This window comes from Vicugna pacos, chromosome 3 (genome assembly GCF_048564905.1).
Source record: "Vicugna pacos chromosome 3, VicPac4, whole genome shotgun sequence".
In the NCBI taxonomy this organism is placed as follows: Eukaryota; Metazoa; Chordata; class Mammalia; order Artiodactyla; family Camelidae; genus Vicugna; species Vicugna pacos.
This window is the reverse complement of record NC_132989.1, coordinates 51,059,869-51,078,414: the sequence shown is the minus strand read 5'-3', so window position 1 is coordinate 51,078,414 and position 18,546 is coordinate 51,059,869. Positions and strand designations below refer to the sequence as shown.

General features: G+C 36.5%; 1 long non-coding RNA gene across 1 annotated transcript in view; it reads right to left on the bottom strand.

Moving 5' to 3' along the window:
* Nucleotides 1-18,546, bottom strand: part of LOC140695608 (uncharacterized) — a 159,811-nt gene that overhangs the window by 96,488 nt on the left and 44,777 nt on the right. Inside the window, exon 2 of the long non-coding RNA XR_012071283.1 lies at nucleotides 1,029-1,124. This is a non-coding gene — a long non-coding RNA (uncharacterized lncRNA). The remainder of the gene's footprint in view (nucleotides 1-1,028; nucleotides 1,125-18,546) is intronic.

Sequence of the window (18,546 nt, the reverse complement as noted above, 5' to 3'; positions counted from 1 at the left end):
TAAATAACACAAAGATGTTTAACAATACTAATTAGGTATTATACTACTTAAACAGATATATTGCCTCTCGTTAATCATTCAAAAAACACACTCAACATATTTTGAATATCTGTCATGAGCAAGGCACTGTAAAGGACACAGTCTAAAGGGAAGATAAGAAAAATGCACTTATATTGACCTTGCAAACAATGCTAAGGCTAGGTAGCAAAAATAATTTTTGCCTGAGCATATCAGGAAAGACTTTCTGGAAGAGGTGGCATTTGTTCTAAAGCTTGAAACTGCAGAGTATGGGGCTTGCAGAAATGAAAAGGAAGAACCTCCCAGGAAGGCAGGCAAGTAAAACAATGCAATGGGGGACATATACATTGTTCTATAGATCCTGAAGGTACCTATGTGTGGACTTAGTCCCTGTCTAAGAAAATTTCAAATCCCAGACTGATGAACATGGAATTTGTCTATTAGGCAAGAAGATTTTGGAGCAAGGAAATGGCAAGATGTGAGATGTTCTCAGTTAAATTTGCATGACAACAAGTCTGTAGATGGACTGGAGTGGGAAGACATGAATTGAGAAATTGAGAACACAAATTAGAAGATTTAGTCCAAGTCAGGTTTAAAAAAAAAAGATATGGACTAGGATAATAAGAGAGACAGGACAGAGAGAATTTGGAGATATTACAGAGGTAGAATGGAGAGAATTTGTTAAAGGCCAAATTGACATCCCCATTTGTAAGGGTTAAGAGAGCTGATACATTAAAGAACATGAATATATCAGAGTAGAAAGTGTTAGATCACAGTGCATTTTGGCAGTAAAGAACAAATAATAATGTCTTCATTTTGTCTTTAGGTAGTATGATCTTCCTTTTTATTCCCCATCCCCAGTCCTCTGCTAATCAAGTAGAAAAAGAATAAACTAAATAACCAATTGTTTAAAGCTTAATTAAATATAATAATTTAAGTAGTCCATTTAGGGGGTGCACAGTCTCCATGGAATTTAAAAAGTGTTCTTTGTCTTAGGTAATCTCACTTACCCTCTTCTTTCATCTGTAAGTAGTGATTGGATGTACGAGTGAATGGATTTATGACTGCACAGCATACTTAAACTCTCTGTGCCTCCATTTCCGCTTCTGTAAAATAAAAATAGTAGTATCTATCCTGATTTCACAGGCTGATTGTGAGAATCACAACTAACATCAGGAATTGCTTCTGAAAATTCTTTGTAAATTGAAAGTGCTAAAGACATAGTTGGGCATTATTTGCCTTCATACCTGTACTGGTGCTGAAGTCTGTAGCTCCATATTCCCTGAGCACTCACTTCTGCAGATTCAAGGCTGACTACTGAAAACAACTGTGACTCTCTGAGCATAAGAGAAGCCTGGCCCACTCCAGGCAATTGGGAAGTACCAGTTACTAATCTCAGAAGTAGCCATCAGTCAATGATGAAAGAGATTGGTGGACAGAGCACCTCAGCTTCCTTGCCTCTCAGATGGAATAACCTGACGTGCACCTTTCCCAGGGTCTCCTATAATTCCGCAGGGAACACAAGTGCCAGTTTACCCACTCTAGTAACTTCCTTGATGCTAAACTCTTTGTTGGTTTTATTTCCTTTCCTGTTTAACTTGCCTACTCCCCTGCTACTGTTTTTTTGGGATGACCTTGAATAAACCACGTGCACTTGAATCCTTGTCTCACAGTATGCTTCAGGGAAACCAAGCAAAGGCAGTATCTCTTGACAAGTCCTTGCCATCTTTGTTGCCTAGGAGAAATCCTCTGAAGCCTGGACGCCTAAATCACACAGGAATTCAAGTCTAAAGTATTCTTTATTCTTCCTTTTTATCCTTCAATTAAAAGCAGAATGACAAATTTTCTGTTAATAAAATACAGTGGGTGATTTTTGCCCCTGGATGACTCATCCTGTAGTCTAGCTGGCAGAAAGCGTTCCCAGATCATTTTGAGAAGGTCAGCAAGCTCTGATTCAGCCTGTCCTCCTAAGCTCAGACCTAGAATCAGCAGGTTCTTCTGCCCAAACCTGTTTTATACAGAACAGTAACTTCCACTAAGTAACTAAAGAAGTTTACTGAGGGTCACAGGATTTTAAAAGTACCAACTTTCCCAGACTCACAGACGTAGAAAACAAACTTAAGGTTACCAGGGGTGAAAGGGGATAGGGAGGTATAAACTGGGAGTTTAGGATTTGCAGACACTAACTACTATACATAAAACAGATAAATAGCAAGGTCCTACTGTATAGCACAGGGAACTATATTCAATACCTTGTAATAGCTGATAATGAAAAAGAATATGTAAAGGAATATATATATACATACACACACACATGTATAAGTGAATCACTATGTTGTATACCAGAAATTAACATATTATAAACCGACTATACTTCAATAAAAATAAATAAATAAAATAAAACTGCCATTAAGCATCAGAAAAAAAGAAAGCACCAAGTTTCCAAGAGCCGTTAGTTTAAATTTCACATTGCCTTCAAATGTGTACAAGAAGTAGTATTACCAAGTCTTTCTCTTTGGATTAATAAAACACAAATACTTTCTCAAAATATGTTCATTTTAATGAAATCTCACTGCAGCTATGAAGTCAGGAAGACTTGGCTTCAAATCCTGGCAGCCTCTCACTAGCTATGCTGCTAGGCACACTGCTTAACCTGCTAGGCCTTCTCTTCCTCTTTCCTCAAATTAGAAAAAATAAAAGTGCTTAGTTAGAGTTTGCAGTGGCAGTTAGAAACAAGTGAAATGAGGTTTGTACAGTCTAACAGGTTGATTTTTGTTAGTTGTTTTTAAAGAGATCTGGTAATACTGCATTCACTTATTCAGTTAACATTTTTTGAGCATCTATTTATTGCTAGACTCTGTGATGAAAATAAAATACAATCTTTATCCCACTCTGCAGGAGATTATGGTCTATTAGGGAGACAGATACACTTCTTAAAATGAATAAATAATTAAAACATATGCCACACATTATATCATATTCAATACACTATTACATATTAGTATTATACTGGATGATTATCATGGAAACTAATTTTTTCTTAAACACAGCAACAGTAAAAATACTATCCATAATTTCTGTGCTTTATAGACCTTAGTAGTATTCAAATACTTGTATCTACTTATCCTGTATTCAGCAGATGAAATTTCATAACTTTGTAATTCTTAAGAACCATTCTCTTTCCATTACCAGAGTGTTAACGTTTGGATGGTTGATACTGAAGAAAATGAAAGTGAGAGGGCTGTTCAACCCTGGGCCATGGTAAGTGTGAAGAGAAAATTATAACCATGTAGGGCTCTGCAGTGGTCCAAGGGAAATGAATTGAGAAATGAATTGCTGGTCTGCCTAACTTATCATGTCACTCCACTAAAATTACCATCAGTGTCATAAACTGATATCAATTGGCTAAGTGCTTAGGGGTCTGGGAAGTTTAATATTCTCCTGCCAGAAACATCTAGTAATATGTTTTGTTGATCACTGCAGCAAAAGCTCACCCTGCTTCCTGTTCTACATACTTCCCCTGTGTTTTGTTCTTGTCTAAGTGAGTGTTTGAGTAGATACTGCATGCTCTTGACCCAGCTTACCCCAAAGCTGCTAACCCTCACATGCCACACTTCAAATGGGGAGCACACAGCACACACACACCCTCCTGGGCTTCTCTCACTTCTTGAGGGTAAGCAGAGTGCCATTTGCTGGGATTACTCATGAGAGCAAGAGTCTGCTGATGAACTGGCTCAGCTCTGCCAGCAGGTTTAGTGAGGTGTTTAATTGAGGCAAGCAGAGACATAGCAGACACTCATAACTCAATCATAATATGTATATCGTATAATACCTGACTCTCAGACCTAAGTTATAAACTGTTTGTGCCTAGTTCCCTGTAAGAATATCACCAAATTTCTTAAAAGAATGATAAAGTGATGTTTCTTAGCACTTGGAAGATCAACCAAGTCTTCATCTAAACTTTGTCTTTTCATTTTTGCAAAAGTGAACATTTAATCTTTCTAAGAACTGTTTTCCTATAAACCATGTGTTTGTAATAACTATTCCCACTTTGAAAAAAATCATAACCTCTTTAATCTTAGCTTTCAAATCTCGGAGATATCTTTTATATTGAGAAACACAACTTTATTTCTGCCCTTGAATAAACATTATATTTTCTTTTTATGAAGGAGGAAAGGATAAATTCTCAAACATCAAACATCATCCTATTTTAATTCTAGAATTAGCTTTTTTGGATGATTTTAGAATAAAATCCTTATGTTTGGAAAGAATTTAGGAATTAACTTTTCCAGCATAACTTATCCTTTCATATTATAAATTCAACCAGTTGTTTATTGGAGTTAAGAAATACCAAAAGAACAAGGAAGAGGTAGTAAGAAGCCAAGGAACCAACGTAACTGGTTTTTCTTTTTTTAACCACAAGAAGTCAAGACAACAGAGCCCTGAGCAACTAAAGGCCAGGAGTTGCCAGTCTGTTGGCATGGCTCTACAGATTGTTACCATCTTCATCTGCACTCCTAGGATGCCCTCCGTGAAGTCATCAGTTTAGCCTCTTTCACAGAGTGATGGAGGAATTTCTGATACACCATGGATTACCCTAGTTCATTAGGACAGACAAAATGAAGAACATCTGAAAAGTTTATGCAGGTACAAGAAAGAAACATGATTAACTGACACAACGCAAGGTTATGACTAACAGCTCAATTAAAGCCAGATGATCTGTGAGAAAAAGAAATGAAAAGAGATGGCAGATCACAGACATTAAGAAACAGTAATCATTCACTGATTACTTTAAAAAGTATGGCTCCCACCTAGACAACGACTGTGACTCACTGGCAGTACCTGCTCTCTTACAGTTGAGGCCCATCTATGCCATACAAACCTTTAATTTTATAAATTCAAAAACTGAAGATCAATTTTCCCAAGATAAATCATCATCTAGTGCCATAGCTGGATTAGAATCTGAAGTTTCTGCCTCCCCTCTCACTTCCCTTTACATCTTGGCTAAAATACACTCAGGATCTGAATAGTTTATCATAATTTTAAATAATTACCATTTTATTTATTAAGAATATGCTATGTTTCCAGTATTAAAATAAGAACTTTATCTAGAATTTCCCATTTAACTTTACAATGACTTAAATGAGACAGACACTGTTATATCTATATTGTGTAAGTAAAGCAATGTTTAATGATACTGAATTATGTACAGCATAAAATTTTAAAAACACTAGTAACTGACAAAATTACCATTTGGATCTATGTCTAAATTCCAGTAGAAGTAAGGGGTAGATTATGAAGACTAACCATGGCCAGAAGATCTGCATCTGCACTGTCTCTTCATCTCCACCACTGTGATATCACTGTGGGGTCTTATTGCTGCTAAGACTATTACAATAGTCTTCTCGTCAATCTGCTTTCATCTCTTCCTTGTCGGTCTGTCTTCTACACTTACGACAAAATCAGTTTTTTAAATGCGTAACTCATCATAAAATTCTCCTGTTATATCCACAACCACACAGTTAATCAATAAGTGTCAGAGTGAGAAACAGAGGCCTCAGGTTTTTAAAATTTTTAATTCTTTTAGATTTGGGGGCTCTTTTTATTCTTCCTTATTAATTAATAGCAGTATAATCATGAGTTGTACTTATCCCCTATAACACTTCAAATTCTAATTCTAAGGATAGTTTCTGAAATGCTGTATAGTTAGAAGATAAAGTTGTAGGCCTAATCTGGCTATTTATGATATTAAACCATTGCAAATGCCTAGAGAAGAGTCAATGATTAATTAAAAACCCAGCTAAGGACAGTACAAGGAACAAAAATTACAGGATAATCTCATTTATAAACCTGGATACAGAAATATTAGCAAACTGATGACAACAACATAATACTTGTGACTAAACGATATTTACTCTATGAATGCAAGGACGGTTGAAATTAGAAAACCTCGTATTATAACAACACATTAACAAGTTAAAGAGGGAAAACCATGTGGTCATCTCAGTAGATGGATAAAAAATGTTTTCTAAAATCCAACACCCAATCATAATAAAAATTTTGAGCAAACTTGAAATGGAACACAGTTAATGACAAGGGTTTAATCCTAGAAACCTGACTAGATAAATTACTAGTAACTAAATCATTAGATGGAGGTCTGGAAGAAATTTTACACTTAGTATTTTGGTAATGTAAGTATTCTGTAAAAAGCATTTTTAATTAGGGGTTCTTAGCTTATCCTGGTAACTAGAGACTAAGAAGACGGTAAAACCTTTTCATATTTTCAAATCACCCTCCAAACTAAACAAATTATTAAATACTACTGTTTACTGCAGTTTAATCACTGTGAGGCTACACAGTCAAGAGAGATCTCCTGCCCATTGTAGGTCAGTTTTCAGTTTGATATGACTGGATGTGAGGCCAAAAATAAGGGGATAAGAGGTGAGGAGAGTCTCACCACATGTATATATATATATATATATATAAAGTCATGCCAGATACTCTTACTGGAGAGGAATCACACTAATGATTTTTTTATCCCTGCCTACTCATTATTTCAATAGTAACCACAAATCATGTAGTTTAATCTTTATTTTTGCCTTCCAGGTGATAAATTCCAACAAAAGGACTACATCAATAATGTCAGAAGTGTAATCTTTATAAGGAGGAAGAAGAAAAGACCCACCTGTTTATAGTTGCAGAATCATAAATCTCATTTCTAAGAAAGCTTAGGAAATTATATAATAGAGTTGAGTTAATATGGGAGATGAAACATTCTTATTCTAATTTGGTACTTTGAAGGGGTCTTTATGTTTCCATGTCATATGATTATGATGACATAGTGGCAATGTATTATTTCTGTAATTGTTTTATATATGTATGTAAGTTTATGATAACACCTTCTCATATGAGACAGGGTATTACATACAGAGACTAGGTGTATACCAAGTTAGAGATAGAAATGCAGGCAATATGTTTGCATAACAATAAAAATTTTTTGGCTGGAACAAGGTGTTTCTGCACAAAATAATTAAGAAGTAAATAAGGCCAGTGCGTTGTGTTGAATGCTTCCATATCCCCGAAATTTGTATGTTGAAATTCTAGCCTCTAAAGTTTTGGAATGTGATTGGGTCATGAGGATGGAGCCCTCATGAATGAGATTAGTGCCTTTATTAAAAAGATACACAAGAGAGTTCGTTCTCTCTCTCTCTCTCTCTCTTTCCTCACAGTGTAAGGATATAATGAGCACAAGAAGATGGTCTTTTGCAAACCAGGAAGACAGTTCTCACCAGACCACCAGACACAGGATTTACCTTGGTCTTGGACTTCCCAGCCTCCAGAACTGTGAGAACTAATGTTTGTTGTTTAAGCCATCCACCTTGTGGTATTTTTTATACCAGCCCAAACTAAATGACAGACAAGTTCAAGAGAACCTCACAAGCGTCAAGCTAGAAAATACTTGAAAAGTTTACAAAGCAAATTAAAATGTTACTATATATATATACCTATATATATATATAGCTAGTTTGTTATGCTTTTTCCCAGGAAGGACATTCCTTGTGGTGCAGTGTGAGAAATTTCAGCTTCTTCCTTCCAAATGGCCCCCTGTTCTGAGGCTCTCTGAACCCAGGCAAAATGCATCTGTTATTCAAAAACTGGAAGCTAATGGAAAGGTCTGTAATGGTATGGGTGGGCAGAGCTCATGGAGATTCCCTGAAACAACTGTACCTGAAAGGAGGGAGTCATTTACCAGATTTATTCTTATTGTCCTGGTCCTTTATTATTAGCACTCCCTTCCTGTGTCAGAAATCTCCCAGCTTGGATAATAAATTGTATGGGTGTCCTGTTTACTGGCTGACCTCAGAGTGCCTGTGGCTAAGCCCTTGGGCAAGGAGGCAATACTAAAACCAGTTCAGGCTGAATTGTCTTTAAGTAGAATGTTGTCCAGAGTACCCACTAAACTGTTCTGTAGATATCTTTTAAAAGGACATAGATTATATGAAGGCAGTGCAGGAACAATAATCTACCAAAGTATTAACTGAGCTTAATGCAAAAATGCAAGAAGAGAGCACTCCAATAAAATATCCTTGGCATAATTTTTAATTTTTTTTATTTATGGCCTCTAAAAATACTATATGGAAAATTTGGGGAGAAGGAGTTTAATAGAATAATAGCTCATATCATTGGGCGTTTTTCATGTGACAGTTACCATGCTAAGCAACCTTAACTGTAGACTCACCACTTAGAGGATTAGGGATTTTTCTAAGGAATTTAAATGTACTAGTTCATTTAACCCTTGTGAAAATCCTGTGAAGTAGGTACTGTTACTCTGCTCAATTTGCATGTGAGGAAATGAGCACACAGGGGTTGGTTCACCCAAGGACTCATAGCTGGGAACTGACAGAGCAAAAACCCAGGCAGTTTTAACTTCTTAGTCTGCATTTTTAACTACAATGCTATAGTTATTCATGATATGGACAAAAGCCAAAACTGCTTCCATTTCACGTTCATTAGACACATACTTTTGTTAGAAATAGCAGTTGTGGGTGCCAGGTCCAACCTAGCACTTTCTGACTCCAGAGCTGGTGCTGTTCTGGCTCCCTACGCAAACACTGGCCCATGCACCTCTGATAAGTGTTCTTATATAGCCCTAAGACAGTATGGTATGTGTCCCTGAGAGAGCAAGACATCCAAGAAAAGAACTGGCATCACTCCCTGACGGGTCTCTCATAGGAACCATAGATTTTATTTGATTTGTTTCTTAAGTCTATGAGAAACTTAATTTCAATTTCTAAAGATACTGACATGAGGAATCGATCCCCCAGTATTGTTCAGGCAGACTAGAAAAGGCTTTGACATTATATCAGTTAGGAATGCTTTCAGCTACCAGTAACAAACGTCCTAATTGACAGTGGCTTAAACAAATTGGGGTTATTTCCCACCATCCAGGCATCTACAGTCATGTGGCAGCGTCCTTGTCAATGCTGCTCAGACATGCAGTCAGGGGACCAGACTCTTGCCGTCTTCTAGTTGTCTCAAGTGTGTTGGTCTCCAACTAGCTTGTTACCTCACGATATCAAGATGCCACTACAGTTTCATATCATGCTGTGTTCAAGGTGGGAAGAAGAGGGTAAGTGGTTTATATAAACTGCACTTAACTTTTCCATCAGCCGACTTTCAAGTGTGGGTTTCTAGCCTTTGGGAAGTAGACAATGGAAATGGAGTTGGGAACGTGTATGGAGTTAGCCAACCAAGTGTATACTGCAGGAACCAATCTGTAATGTAACTTGGGATCTACTCACTGGTGTGAACTCTACCCTTTCCCTCCACACAGAAGTATGGGAATGTAGGGAATAGGGAGGGAATCTGCATTCTCCGTATTCTTAGAGACGCAGCTTTTCTTCCTCACTGCAATCCAATGTCTTTGGTCATAGAGAGAAATGTTCATCAAGTCTTTTATTTGTCTCTAGCTCTGGAGTGATTGTAACACCTTTCCTTTCTCCCTTCCCCTCCTCCTCACCAATCTGAGTAGCTTTGGATTTGAGTATTATTATAACTAAGAGCATTATTAATATATTGATACATGCATGGGGAAGGTGTGAGAGAATATGAATATACTATTGGTGGTTGTTGCTGGGGGATGACAGAGATCCTTCCCTCTGTGCATATACATTTCTTTACCTCTTGAATTTTTTAGTATAAGCATATATTACTCTTTTAACTTGTAAAAACAATGAAAATAGAGAGAGAGATTTATTAAATTTCTCATTAGCCTTTCGTGTTTCAAGCAGAGTAACCCCAATTCAATGAATCCTCCTGAAGGTCTTACTTCCTAACCAAATTTGTGGCTTATCATGGAACCTTCAACAAGCTCTTCAGATATTTTTTAGTAATGAGCAAGTTTGCATGACTTAATCCACTCAAGTTGGATTACTAAAGTGCTAAGACATTCGTAAGCCTTCCTTCCTCTTCAAGTGAAATTGAATGGCTTGTCCTCTGAGGAAATGCCTATGTATCCCCAGAATATGCTGACCTTGCACAAATATTGCTTGCCTTCAAACTGTCAGGTTACCACAGCAGCTAGTTTGTGAAATGTGACTTTATTAGGCTTTAATACAAAGCTGGTGCCTTATAGAGAAACATCCTAAACTCTGTGCATCAAACTGGATATACTTCTTTGATTGATAAGCCTTGTCATTTGTCCTGGAGCTTTTCATTTCAGTGAATTCCATAACAGTACGTCCACTAGACTTTGTCTTAATATAACAAAAGAAACTGCAAATTTTGCCTAATTTTATCTTCCTAGAGACACAGTGTGAGGGCTCATAAAGTCAAAGACTGCCCAAAAGGTGAAGGTAGGGGAGGAGAATGGTGTCAACTAGAAAACTGAGCTGTGGCTTATGTGCTCAACGTAAATTCACAAGGTCCACAAATGTCATGACCAAGAACAATGTCATGGTTTCGTTCAGAACACTGTTTTCAAATTCTTCAAAAGCTTTTTTCTTTCTCTTCACTACCCATGCTAGGATAACTCTAATTTTTCTCTTCTATATGCCTAGGAGAATGACGGATTAATATTTATTAACTGACATGGTAAATATAGGAGTAAAGGAATATTTGTGGTGAAGGGGGAGCATCTATCACACTTGCCAAGAAAAAGAAGGTAAAGAATTTTTTGTATCATATGTTCATTTTTATTATATATAGAGATAATATTTCCCTGTCTTTGCTAGAGATACTTGTCCTATGACAATCTGTAGTAAATTTTTAGTCTTTTTGCCTAATTACACTCTATTTTTATGACACCTATGTGAAGAATGTAGATGGAAGTGTTATAATAATATATTTCCAGTAATTTTAACTATCCTAAAGTAGTTGGAAATTAGTAATTAGCAAAAAAGCTTTTCTGATTGTCCTAAATGGATACTCTAATGTTGAAACATCAAAACCTATGAGTTTCTTCAGGTCCACATCTTTGTTTTCACTCAGAGGCTGTCTTGTCACCTAGTTCTGATGAACTTGACTAGTAATAACGGTAGTGATGAAGAAGATGCAGATGATAGCTACATATCCCAGCACTGGCCAAGGAATATTACATTATTTCTAATTATCCTGATAACTATTTTAACCATCCTAGGAGTAGACATCATTTACCATCATTTTATAGATAAGGAACCAAGACTGAGAGGATAAGTAACTCACCCAAGCTAGTAGGGGGAAAGCTAGGGTCCAACTGAGCTAACTCTACTATCCTACATGACTTTCCTGAACAAGAGTATTGTCTGTGTTTCTCAGGGTTGCATTCTTTGCTTTCTACTTTTCTCATACAATATTTATTCATAAGATAAGTGATCTCATCTAAATTTATGGCTGCACCATCACCTGAAAGCTAATGACACCTAGAATTACGTCCCAGTTTGGCTTTCTTTCCTGAGTTCTCAGCCTAAGTATCTTACTACCTCTAGGACATCCTTACTTCAGTGTCCAACAGTTACCTCCAACTCATCATATCCTGAATTAATACTTCATCTTCTCTATCCCCCTCCCATCTGTTCCTCCTCTTCTAGTCCTCATCTTACTAATGAGTAATATCATATACCTAATTGCTCAAGACAGAGGGTATTCTTGGTATTTCTCTCTCCTTCATTTCTCACATCCAATTGAAAACTGAATCCAATGGACTCTACCTCTTTAATGATTCTTGAACCCTCAAATCCATTCTCCCCTCTCCATCTCCTCTACCAGTGCCTTAGTCACCTCTTTAGATATTGCCTAGTTTACTGCAACCAAGTCCAAGATTCTAATGCCACTCTAAACTCATCCTGTGCTTTACTAAAACACTGTTTAACTTTTCAGGTAGATGTCTCCGTCTCTTAACACTTGAAAGCAGACCGGGACGAGTAAATTTTCTAACTTGATTTCTTAAGTTGAATATAGTGAATGCAACTGTATTAATACTAAATGGATTCAGGTTTTTATAAGTAAAAATTTTCTATTTTATCTGTTATTCTTGGACCATACACATTGTATACATATATACATTGTATATCTTGGTCTAAGTATCTCAATGTTTTATTTTACAGTATCTTATCTCTTATCTCAACCCCTAAAATCCCAAAACTCTAAAATTGCTTCAAATAGTTGCCATAATGACCTTTTCTAAAATGTAAATCTGATTTTCTTAGTCCTGCTTAAAACCTTGCCATGGCTTTTACTGCCTCTAAGATTAAAAAATCCAAACTCATTAGCTGACATAAAAGAAACAGTCTGAGGCCATTTTCTGGAAAGATAACTGACAACCAGCCTTCCATACCAGCCCCTGAGGACATTACTAGATTATGTTCAAAACGATGACTTAAAATCATAGTAAAGGTACAGTTCTATCCACCATATTAAACTTAAGAAGTTATGAAGAGATTTTTCTGGAGAAATATTTACATGAATGCCTAAATAAATAAATGCCAGTAAGCCAGAAAATTATGTCACTGTAATTTCAGATTTTACAGGATAGGGAAACTTAACATGAGAAGTTAAATGAATTATCAAAAAATACAAGATTAGTCTGGAAAGGCAAGAAGTGTTGAATACAGGTCATTAGGGGAATTAAACATTAAGTGACTTAGACCAGGTTTACACAGTACAGGAAAAACTGACAAAATTATGAAACATAAAAATTAAAAATTACCCAGTCATTATTTAATCTAGAGGTCACAGCTGAAGGCTATAGGTCAGATTTTGTATGAAGGTAGATTTTATCTGGTTTGTACATATCTTTTTAAATTTCTGAATTTTAACATCCTTAGCTTGCTCTAAGTTTTATCCACAAACTGGTGTCAGTGCATGAACTGTTCATGGTCTGCAACAAGTTAACCACAGAAATTAGGCCTCGGCTTTTTGAAACTTTTATAGCAATTTGGCCAACTAATCATATGTCTGTTGAATCCAAACAGATTGTTTGAAATGCACTGCTCTGGTTTGCCACAATCTCCACCATCTCCTATTCGTATTTGAGGCCAGTTTCACTTAAATGCCAGGCCTCATTTTAGTTTAAGCCTTCTCTCTCATTCAGTGAAGTTCATTCACACATGAGTCTGGGGACCTACACAAGTTATGGTAAGTGTCTTGCCAATATCTCAAAGATCTCTCATCTCCACACATTCAATAAATTCAGTAGCATTTGCCTGGTGACTTGTAATCTCTAAGCCCCTCAAAAGACCTATAGCAAAACAGATGTCTCATTGAAAGCTGTTATTCATACATAATGCTACAGTTAGATAAACATCATGTGCTACCCTCTTTCAGGAAGACAGTGAGACTAGAATTCATGAAGAAGCATGGGAATGTGGGGGGGGGGCGCGGGTTAGCGGGTGGTTAGAAGCAAGCTCAAAGAGTTGGGGAATGTTTCAGACAGCAAGTATAAGCCCAAAACCATTCTAATTCTTTTTTCGATTTATCCATTCTTCAAACCAACGTGATCATCTGATTCCAGTTGGCAAGTATTTGGTTCCCTACAACAATTTTATTTATAATTTCAGCTTACTGAAGCATATCATAGATCTAAATGCTACAGTGCACAGAACAATGCCCTGATCTTCTAGAGAAATTACCTCACCCATACCCAAGACACATTCTGTACTTACCTAGCAATCTGAGGACAGAAATCTCCCCTAATGATTTCTAAGTCTTTCAACTGTGTTAAAAACAAACTTAATTTGACTTTTCTGACTTACCAGTCATCATTTTTAAAGACCTCTCCTCACACACACAAAATTCATCTCCAGCGTATTTCAAATATGAGAATGTGGAGTTGGGATTCATGACCATAAGTATTAGTTGGAAGAAGAAAATCAAGACAGAGAGAAAGTGGAAATATAGCTGGAAGGTTAATCCTTCAAACTGAATTCCAAATTTAAATCCATGAGTAGATTTTGGAGAGGGGTCATAAATTTTAATTTTGAACAGTGTTACAAGAAACTTGGGTTCTCAATTTAGAATGAAGCCACAAAAGGGTGAGTGTTCCCACGTAATACTTGTCAATATGTTGACACATAGGAAGCACGTGGGAAATATTTATTTAGTGAATAAGTGGATGAATGAATGAATCAATGAGTCAATGAACCTGCTGTAAGACTCACTTGAAAGATTCCCCATGAGGTGGCTATTTTCCCAAAACATCCCTCCTCCCTTAAGCCCAGGTTCTATAAGTGCCTGCCTCACTTCTACCATGCCAGGCATTTGCTGTCAGTCCATCATCAGTCACTGAAGTGCCCACAGCGGAATACCATAGACCTGCTGCACTAAGGATAAATGGAACTGTGTTGTGCCTGGCAGGGAGTCCTGCCTGGGAGCTGACAACATGGACTTGACTGACAAGCTTCTGCAAGGAGATATAGAGCTAATGAGCCAGCTTTACCCAGCTTTGCCAAGGCAATGAGAGAAGGGGCGTGGTCAATTAAAAAACAACAATTAAAGAAAATTTCCTTATCAGTTTATGTTCTTTATGTTCCTCTCTACACAAAGATCTGTTTCTAAAAAGCCATTATGTAGGAAAAATTAATTTTATTTTCATGGTCTTTGAAACCCACACCTTAAAGAAATTCTAGACTGGGTAAATTTAGGAAGAGTTTCCCAAACTAAAATCGATTGAATCAATCCTGGCCACCAAAGGAGTAATAGAAGTTGTAGCCAGGTTGTCCTCACATTTTGCCAGAAAATCAAGTCATGATTTTAGACAGACTGCAACATTTTATGCAATATTCCAAATGGAGTAATTCTTACCTTAACAACTAATACTGCAGAGTTGCTGGGGTGGGGACAGAGATGGTAGGGCAAGCAGTAACTATGTATGTACCACCCCTCCCCTGTAGCTGTCACAGGAATACTATAATCATAAAGCAAAGTTACAGATTAACTGTGCAAAAACTCCCAAAGCATAAGCTTGGCTCAAATACTATCAATACCAAACACTCTGCAGATGCTAGTGACATGGTCCCACCTAGATATAATTAATAATCCTACTGTGAGAAGGTCCCATTTGATTGATAGATAGATACATAGATAGATAGATAGATAGATAGATAGATAGATAGATAGATAGATAGATAGATAATAGACAGAAAACCTCTTTAAAATTGCACCCTCAACATTTGACATATTCCATGTATTAAAAGCACACTGAAAAGATTTTCTATGTTGTAGAATATTTTATTTTAAAAAAATTAGAGGAAAGGGATTTTTCTCATATATTTTTTGCTCTGCTTTTATATCATTTATAAAATGCTAACAGTTTGCTTTTATTTTTAAAGTCACTTGTCTCTTCTCTAGTCTTTGCTTAAATGCAGTGTCTGAGTTGAGGAGCTAAAGTCCTCGGAGCAGTGCTTCCTACACCTGGGGACCAGTGAGTATTAAAAGGGAGCCAGGCACAATAATGCCACTGAATGTTATATCTATTTGTGATTCAAACTTAATCAAAATCCAAGGCAGGGAAATTATCCCAATCTTGTCCTCAGGTATAGCATAATTTCATATGCACACACTCACTCCATCACCACTGACAGCCTCTGATAACAAGGCAGTCTACAAATTGTGCAAGATTTTGGTAATAAAATATTATTATTGAGCATAACACAAGCTTTTACCACTCTGAACCACAATCATGCTTAAAGGAATACTTTCACCAAAAGTTGAAAAATTCAGTCACAACATTGGCTGACAGAAAAAAACCAAAGATGTGGCAACATGAGAAGGATTTGTCCTGAACTCATTCTTTCTGTTTATATTTCATTAGTACCTATTGAATGCCTAACACATGCCAGTGACAGTGCTAAACACTTAACATGCAATATTGTTTTTAATCCTCACAACAACACTATGGGGCCAGTAGTGTTATCTCACTTTACAAATGAGGAAGTTGAGGCCTGAGGCTACACAGCAATAAAGTAGTAATGCGGGATCCTACCTATACCACCATTCTCTTAATGTCATAATATGCTTCCTGGTTTCCCTATTGTTTCCCAAAGGGGAGCGTTAGAAAATGCATCAAGGAGAAATTATCCAAGTAGAAGCCAAAATAGTAAACCAAAAGGAAAATCTGTGATATTCATTAGCTGTTTTTTTTTATTGTAATTCATTGTGATTCATCATTCTAAATAAATGTTCATTTTCATACCTAGTTTTTTATTTTTAATCTTATATTCTCTTTCTTACATGGGTTCTGACCAAATCAAGTTTCAGACTGCACAAAACCTGATTCTGCCACTGAGTGAAACAACTCCATAGGCCTCATTTACCTGGTCTGCTGACTTTTGGGAAGGCAGGCTCAGGCCACCCTTACTTCAGGGTATAGTTACACAAACCTTTATCCCAATGACAAAATTCTAAAAGTTCTGAAAACTTAAAGATATGGCAGTCAGTTTCAATTTGGGAAGAGTAAAAGTTCTTGAGATGGACTGTTGTGATGGCTGCACAACAATATGAATGTGCTTAGTGACACTGAATTGTACACTTAAAAATGATTAAAATGGTACTCAATGGCGAAAAGCTGAAAGCCTTCTCACTAAAAGCTGGAACAAGACAAGGATGCCCACTCTCACCACTTCCGTTCAATGTAATATTGAAGTTACAGCCACAGCAATCAGACAAGAAAAAGAAATCAAAGGGATACAAACTGAAAGGGAAGAGGTAAAACTGTCATTATATGCAGATTACATGATACTATATATAGAAAACCCTAAAGACTCCACACAAAAACTACTAGAACTGACAAGCGAACTCAGCAAGGTAGCAGGATACAAGATTAACATACAGAAATCAGTTACATTTCTTTACACTAACAGTGAAATATCAGAAAAGGAAAGTTTAAAAAAAATGTCTTTTAAAATCCCATCAAAAAAGAATACTTAGGAATAAACCTGACAGAAGAGGTAAAAGACTTATGCGCTGAAAACTATAAAATATTGATAAAGGAAACTGAAGGTGATATAAAGAAATGGAAGAATATCCCATGTTCTTGTATTAGAAGAACTAATATTGTTAAAATGGTCATACTATCAAAGCAGTCCACAGATTTAATGTGATCCCTATCAAATTACCCAGGACAGTTTTCACAGAATTAGAAGAAATAATCTTACAGTTTATATAGAATCAGAAAAGACCCAAAATTGCCAAAGCAATATTGAGGAAAAAGAACAAAGCTGGAGGCATAATCCTCCTAGACTTCAGATAATACTACAAAGCTACAGTAATCAAAACAGTGTGGTACTGGCACAAAAACAGACATAAAGATCAAAGGAACAGAATGGAGAGCCCAGAAATAAACCCACAGTCCTATGGTCAATTAATCTTCAACAAAGGAGGCAAGAAAAGACAGTCTCTTTGACAGGTGGTGTTGGGAAAGCTGGACAGTTGCATATAAATCAACGCATCACACCATACACAAAAACTCAAAATGGCTTAAAGACTTAAATATAAGACACAATACCATAAAACTCCTAGAAGAGAACATAGGCAAAACATTCTCTGACATAAATCGTACCAATATTTTCTTACGTCAGTCTCCCAAGGAAATAGAAATAAAAGCAAAAATAAACAAATGAGACCTAATCAAACTTAAAAGCTTTTGCACAGCAAAGGAAACCATAAATAAAACAAAAAGACAACTGATGGACTGGGACAAAATATCTGCAAATGATGCAACTGACAAGGCTTAACTTCCAGAATATATAAACAGAACATACAGCTTAATAACAAAAAAACAAAAAACCCAATCCAAAAATGGGCAGAAGACCTAAACAGACATTTCTCCAGTGAAGACATACAGATGGCCAGTAGGCACATGAAGATACTCAATATCACTAATTATCAGAGAAATACAAATCAAAACTACAATGAGATATCACCTAACAGCAGTCAGAATGGCCATCATTCAAAAACCCACAAACAATAAATGCTGGAGAGGGTGTGGAGAAAAGGGAACCCTCCCACACTGTTGGTAGGAATGTAATTTGGTGCAGCCAATGGAAAACAGTATGGAGATTCCTTAAAAACCTAAAAATAGAGTTACCATGTGATTCAGTAATCCCACTCCTGGGTATACATCTGGAGAAAGTTCTAATTCAAAAACATACATGTGCCCCAATGTTTACAGCAGCACTGTTTACAATAGCCAAGACATGAAAGCAATCTAAATGTCCATTGACAGATGACTGGACAAAGAAGATGTGTTATATATACACAATGGAATACTACTCAACTGTAAAAAAGAATGAAATAATGCCATTTGCAGCAATATGGACGGATCTAGAGATTACCATGCTAAATGAAGTGAGTCAGACAGGAAAAGACAAATATCATATAGTATCACTTATATGTAGAATCTAAAAAATGACACAAATAAACTTATTTACAAAACAGAAATAGACTCACAGACATAGAAAACAAACTTATGGTTACCAAAGGGGAAATTAGGAGTTTGGAATTAGCAGTACATACTATTATGTACAAAATAAACAAGGTCCTACTGTATACCAC